Source organism: Geospiza fortis, unplaced genomic scaffold, assembly GCF_000277835.1.
Source record: "Geospiza fortis unplaced genomic scaffold, GeoFor_1.0 scaffold10, whole genome shotgun sequence".
Classification (NCBI taxonomy): Eukaryota; Metazoa; Chordata; class Aves; order Passeriformes; family Thraupidae; genus Geospiza; species Geospiza fortis.
Window position 1 is genome coordinate 2,945,759 of NW_005054326.1, and position 7,132 is coordinate 2,952,890.

Below are 7,132 nucleotides of genomic sequence, written 5' to 3' on the forward strand. Positions count from 1 at the left end.
GGCGTGTGGCGCCTCACGACGCCTCGGGCCCGCAGCCGTGTCCGCTCGGCCTCCGTCCGCTTGGCCACCTCCCCTCCCCTCCTCTCTGTCCTGCGCCAGCTGAGGGGGCATCCGTGAATACCGCCCTTGCCTTTGCTTTCACAGTGTGCCGCTGTGCGGTGCGATCCACAACCACCTGGGTGTGAAGGCGTCACATCCCTCTGTGGTAGTGCCGTGGGATCCTACAACCACAGAGTGTCTGAGGGAAGGGAAAGGAACTTAAAGTCATCCAGTTCCAACCCCTGTCACTGAGGTCGGCAGAGCATCGTGTGGGTCATGTGGGGTACACTGGAGGCCTTTGCCCTTTAAATAACCTTATTAAAGAAATTTAAAAATCTGAAACCACACAGTGAAAATCTATGCAGATCTACAGAAGTAGATGTTATTTTTGCCTGACATGTATCTGTTATGGCTAGTACCATAGAACTGGCAAGGTACATTCCTTCAGGGGCTACATGGGTCCTGTCTGTCATGCATCCCTCTTCCAGACATGACAGAATATTCTGCAGTCCTCTTTCTCCCTTAGGGGCATCATTACCATGGGGAGCCTGCTGGCACTGCTGGGCATGCAGGACAGCTTGCACACCAAAATTCAAACTCCAGTCCATCACTTCTGATGGCTTTGAATCCCTGTGCCAGAAACCCTCAGAAGACAGCATGAGAAAGAGGATTGACTGCATGAGTCCTTACGTTCTTGGTGGCTGTCTCTTCCAAAGTGCCATCGGAAAAGCACGTGGCTATCGCTCACAGTAAAATGGTTTGGGTGTTTGGTGTTTCAGGAAGAAGATAACTCAATAAATTGTATGGGGGGAAGGAGGCTCTGTCCTGTCAATCTTGACCAAGAACCAGCTTGATGTAGGCCCTTGTGCTAAGGAGTTGTGAGCTGTGTCATGAGAGCACCTTGTTGACACTTGTACTGAACAGTCATGTCCTGGGTCAGGGAGTGCAGAGCAGGCAGGGAAGAGAGAAGCCCAAGCTCCATGACAGAGAGAAAAGATCAAAAGCAGTGAAAAAATTATAGTAAAGCTATTAACATTGGGATGTTTGCTGTTTTGCACGTGTCCCTTTCCAGTAGCTGAAAAGCAGTTTTGCCCTTCTGTCTCAATAAAGCAGTGGCCCCAAAGATGCCTTTCTCAAACCCCCAAAGTGCCCACAGCATTAAAAATCTGCACAATTAACTGCTGGTTAATGGAGCTAGGAGTGACCCATTTTGACGAAGGGGATCAGAGAGCGTGCCAGAGGAACTGGAGGTGACGGCCAGTGCCCCAGCTCTTTCATTCCAGAAAATTGCAGGAACAAACAGTTCCAGCATGGTTATCCTCACAAAGAGAAGTGGAGAGAGGTGCGTGGTGAGGAGGAAAGACATTTCAATTCTCTCTTCCCTTTTCTCATCTCAACTCAGTAACACCTTATGTAACAGGTTTGGGTTTTGTTTAAATTGTGAGGCTGTGAAAATTTCCTGAATGCAAAACTATAACAATAAGAAGTACTTGTCATCTTTTGAAAATATTTTTATTTTTAGCAAAAAAAAAAGATATGCAGAAAAGTCTGTACCAGCACAGCAAATTAAAGCTTTTTCAGTATAAAGCCAGGATATTTCTTTTCCTAATATAATAAAAGATGTGACAAAACCAGTGGTATCACAATTAATCCTGCACATTGAAATTATTGCTGAGAATAACTTTTCCTTTTCAGCCAAGCTTGAGCCAAAAGTCTGATTTGGGAGAACAACGCAGGGTGAAACTGGGCAGGTTCATTGCTAACCTCAAGACACAAACAAGAGGAGTCGGGAAGCAGCATCATCAGACCTCACTTCATTGTGAGTAGGAGCTGCATCTTTTGCCTCCTGTTTGCAGTGGCCAAAGTGTGAGTGTGTTGGCAGGTGACATCCCTCGGCTGGCCGTGGCCACTTGTATAGGAGCAGAAACTCCTTTGCATGTCAGAGTCTTAACATCACTTAACTCTTTTTTCCCCTCTCAGAGCCTTTTGTTCCTCCCTTCCACTTGTGCAGCAAGCTCCTGGAAATGGTCTGAACTGCAGGTGCAAACCAGGAGAGGGTCAAGCCTTGATCTGGCAAATGCCTGAACCATCTGGGAGAGAGAGTGCCTGGCTTTGCTGGTGTCCCTGGCTGCTGACCTCCTCTCCCCAAGTTTTTAAAGTCTGTCAACTCTATGAAATGTATTTTGCTGCACTTCTGGTGATGCACTTTTTGGCCTAAGTTCACTGTTTTTGTCAAAATGGTACTGAGAGAGTTAGCGTTCCTTTCTTGTGCCTCCTTCTGAGGCTTATAAGATCAGAAGTGTCTATATGGGGTGAAACAAGGGCAAAAGACATTGTGGTGGCTATCCAGCCAGCTGTGCCACAGCCCTTGAACTTTGACACTCCCCCCTGTCCTACCTGCTCAAACTTCACTTCTGGCACGAGTGGCTCCAAGTGTGTCACCCCTCACAGCTCCCGTTCCTGGAAGCCAGCGAGGGGCAATGGCTGGGTACTTTCAAGAGCTGGAGGTCATGCACATTTTTTACAAAGGTTTCTCTTTCTTTATTACTAAAGGCTAGTGCAGCTTTTTGTTCCTTTTCCAGCTAATGGACTTTGTGGCACTTCATTTGGTTAATCAGTTAGCAGTGATTAAACAGGGGAAAGATAAATGACAGCCTGAGTAACGTCATCATGGTTTCTGTGTGGTGGAAAGGAGTGGTTTGCCAGGGAAACCTCTTGTGAAATAAGTGAGAATTGAACTATAAGCACGGAATTTACCATGCTTTAAAATCCCCTTGTGGGTGCTCACTTCCTCCCTAGGCTGAAGTGGAGTTGTTGAAGAAGTTACCATTCCCACACAGCTCCCAGTCACCGTCATGGCTGTCTTCTGCCAAAGGCTACCACCTCCCCTCCCTACCTGCAAGCTGCTCGCTCAATCCCTCCCAAATTAGCTTTGGTCAAAGGCAACCAGAGCAGTTTAAGCAGTTTAAATAGTAGAAGTCTGTTGCACTGGTTTGTTTTGGCTGAAACAGATTAGGGGAAACGCAAGTCACCAGATGGGAAGTGAGGTGATGACTTTTCATGGACAGCTTCAGGGGCAGTGGGAGGTTGGCCCTAATCTGCTTTCAGAGCAGACTTCTTCGTCAGACATAACTGCTACTGACTGTTCCTCAGGGTATTTAAAAGTAGAAGTGTTGCTGAGATACTCACATTGAAACATTTGTAGCATTTTTAGATACCACTTTCTTTGTTGGCATGGAGAGCAGGGTGCAGCAGTCAGAGCAGCACAGGTTTGTGGGAGAGCAGCAATGGAAACATGAGGATTTGAGAACCAGTAGCTATAGGAGATGTACGACCGAGGCTTGGGAAAGAGCAGAAGAGAGAGGTTTGTGGCTATAGATCAGTGGGAGATCTCAGAGCTCAGTCCAGAGAAGAGGGATTTGAGCAGCATGGGAAATGCAGGCATCAGAGACGTGGGGTGGCAAGTAGCAATGCTCAGGGGCAAACACTGATTCTTCCATTCCATGTGTGCATCGGACCTTGGAAACTCCATCCCTCTGGAAAATGGTTGAATGAGAATAGCCTCACTAGTCTGTCACTGCAGGTAGTTTTCATAGCTCTTACTTCCCTGCAGTTTCTCCAGGACTGCCAGATTCACAGCCCATCCAACAAGCTGGGAGTGGTATGCAAGTGGAGGGGTCTAGGTTCGATGCAGATATGGGGTTTGGGCTGGAATACAGGACAAGATGGAGCAATATTCTTATTCTCTGAAAGAAAACAGTGGGTGATTTGAAGCAATGAAAGAGTTAAGAAGAATTACAAGAACAGGAGCAGCAGAAAGTACAGAGAAAAAAGAAAAGAGAGCATCAGCTGTTTGCTTCCCTGTAGCTCCTTACTTCATAAACCCTGTATCCATTACTCAATAGAAATGTCCATTATTCCTATCTCTACAATACCCTTTATTTTTCTAAGCCCTTTGTGGGACAGAGTAGCATTAATGAAACCATGTTTTATGGATGTAAGATTGAGTTACTGAGATGAAGTAACTCATCCAAGGTAGTGTAACAAGACGGTTACAGATCAGAGAAATTAACCAAGTTCTTTTAAATTCCAAATCCAACCACTAATTCATCCATTTCCCTCTCCTCTCTTGCATCTCAGAAAAGAAATAGTAACTTTTGCTTTACTTACCTGCACAGGCAGTTATTAAAATTAAGCACTTGCACTAAAGCCCATTGGTTAGCTTGCAACTAAGGGACACACACACGCACACACAAAGGCTATAGGTGAGATATATAACATAAGACAATGTGAAAAGACAAAGGAAGAAGTAACAGCAATTTCTAGTTCTAGGGATGGCCTTTATAGAGCTTAGGGGGTTTTGCTAAAATTCTAGTCATCTTGGAAAAAGAAGTCACTATTTTGGTGGTCAAGCCCCTTCTCTATGAAACAGCAAGATGAAGTTTTGAGGAGGTATTTGAAAGTGGAGATTATAATAAATATTATTTACAGAAAAGGAGCATAATAACACGTTGTCATCAGGAAACAGAATAATGAAATACTGTTCTCAAGAAACATCAAGTTCAGACAAATCTATAGCAACTGAAAAACTTAACTAGTAATATTTCTCACTTTCTAATATATCCAAAGAGAGAATATTTAAATAAAAAAACCAAAAAAGCTGATACATTAAAAAAGATCACAAACACATTCCAGAAATTAAGATAGTTGTCACAATAAACACCCACCTCACTTACTTTTTGCTCTTACTCACTGTTAGTCACTTGTCTGTAGGCTGGTACACTTCTGTGGAAATGAACTGCTAATGGGCTGTAAGCACAGATGGTGTAAATCATCATTGCTCAACTCACACTTCAGTTGCTATCCTAATTTATACTATCTGGAGAACGGCTTTGTGTGTTCATGTTTTGTTTGTGGCCAATGATGAATCAGAAGTAAAATGTATTTGCGTTTATTATGAGGGCAGGATAAAATGTATGGGGTCTTTGACAATTCATAGCCTCTTTTTAACTGCTTGAGTACTTCAAATTATGTGGGATATAGTAATTACCAGCCTTAAATAAATTTTAGACTTCCTGTTTTTCTAATAATAAATATTTTCTTAGGAATACCACGGATATGATAAAAAAAGTACGGCATTCATAAAATGCTTTAAAGTTGTGATATGTGAAATGTCATCTGGCTCAATATAAACCATGAGGTACAAAGTTACTGTCTTGACAGCATGCTAAAGTGAGCTCACAATCAAGAAAATAGTTTGAAAGTCTCAATGTAGAAGGAGAATATATAACCTGTGGTAATATAGACGACCAGTTTTATTTATGTTTATTTATTTTAAAATACTTTCTTTTCAACATATGTACACAGGAAAGGAAATTTTCAGACAGTTTTAGAACCTTTAGCATTTCTCATAATATATTTCGTTGTTTCTGCCAACTTTTAACATCTCCTGACACTTACAGGTATCCTAAACATTGTAGATTTGACAGACTGCTGTTCATTTAATTCTAAAGTGCAGTTTGGGTGTTCCAGTAATATGCCAGCGAAACTCCATTGTTATTTAAATGGATTGTGAAAGAGATTTCGATTCCATGGGGTCATTAAAATGTACTTAATCGATAAAAACCCCTAATCTGAAAAAGGGAAAGACAGACAAACCCATACTGAACATGGAAAATAAACTTGAGTTCTAAAAGGGGAAAAAAAACAAAGTTAATTACTATTTGTTGTTGCTGTGTGAAAGGACACGAGCACCACAGTGACCTGCATTTATAAGCTCTCATTCATATAAACTTTTAAGTGGATAACACCCAGAACATCAATATTTTGGCCTAACAGTAATAACATTCTTCGGATAAAAGACTGTTAACTCTGAACAGAGTCTTATTTTGTTGAATGCACTGGTCAGAAAATTGTCAGTCTGAGATTAGCTCAATTGTCAACCACAGAGAGCAGAGTTTGTTGAGAAAGACAGGTGTAAATCTCAGGTTACAGAGAAAAGAAGCATGTGAAAATTTCAGAACGTGTCTTTCTTTTTATTTTTTTAGATGCAAGGTGGAGGTGAGGTGAAGGACTGCTGGTTTATTTTTATATTGCCTCCTTGACTACCCTTCCATGGTCAGGAACAAGCTGGCTTCTGTGTGTGTTAGGTATGGGTAGAAATCTTTTAGCTCTGCAGAGGGGTTGAAAATCTTGCAAGAGCATATCTGCTTCAACGCAGTTTGCCATTTGTTCTCCTTGTAGCCAGGGAAGAATCACGATTGTATTAAAAATGTTTAAAACCCTGGTTTATATTCTGCCTGCAAAAAGAAGGGGAGAAGATCAATGAAGGTGAAGCACAGGCCTGCAAATATAATGTTTTATTTCCTTTGTGAAGGTCTGCCTCAGACTTCTCATGACTTATTTGAAGCTGCTTGTGCTTACCTCAGATATAAATTTGGCTTGTTGACTCTCCTGTCACTAAAAATTGTTTCAATCCATTGATGAAATGATGATGAGTTCCAGATAAAGTTAAGCTGAAGAATGTGCCTCTTCATGACCATTTGAAATCTGAATGGGATATTATGAAATCAAATGGGGCAGAAGGTTTTTTAAGAGGGGGAATTTCAAGTAGAGGATGTGACTTTCCAAGACATTTTTTCTCAGCAGCTGTGAAAGCTCAGAGGAACTTCTAGACAGGAACATATGAGGACACAGTCTTTTGTGAGCCAGTCAGTGGAGACATTTGTGGGAAAATGGTGGATGCAACTTGTGTTCCAGAATATAAAAGGAAAAAGAAGCCCCTGTTAGAAGAGCCTGTCTAATTACTAAGTTGCAGAAATTATATGTTTATTCATCTGTTATTTTGTAGTAGGACCTACAATTAAATGATGTCAGCCTCAGTTTAAGAAAAATGGCTATTATAACTGATGATTCATTTAAAATACCTTCTTACCATCTAATGCCAGCAGGACAGCAGGCTGCAGTTGCACTAATGCTGAAAACTGAAAAAATAGCAAGGTCCCCCTTTGGTTAACAGCATGTGAGCAAAGGCTTCAGCCATGGGAGAGGAGATGGCAAAATAGGAACAAGGCTGCCCAGCAGGTGGTAGGGA

The 7,132-nt window shown here is 42.1% G+C and overlaps 1 long non-coding RNA gene across 1 annotated transcript in view; it reads left to right on the forward strand.

Annotated features, from left to right (window-relative positions):
- Positions 1-297, forward strand: part of LOC115947871 — a 1,972-nt gene extending 1,675 nt beyond the window's left edge. The window contains exon 3 of the long non-coding RNA XR_004081727.1: positions 145-297. This is a non-coding gene — a long non-coding RNA (uncharacterized LOC115947871). The remainder of the gene's footprint in view (positions 1-144) is intronic.
- The last annotated feature ends 6,835 nt before the right edge of the window (positions 298-7,132 follow it).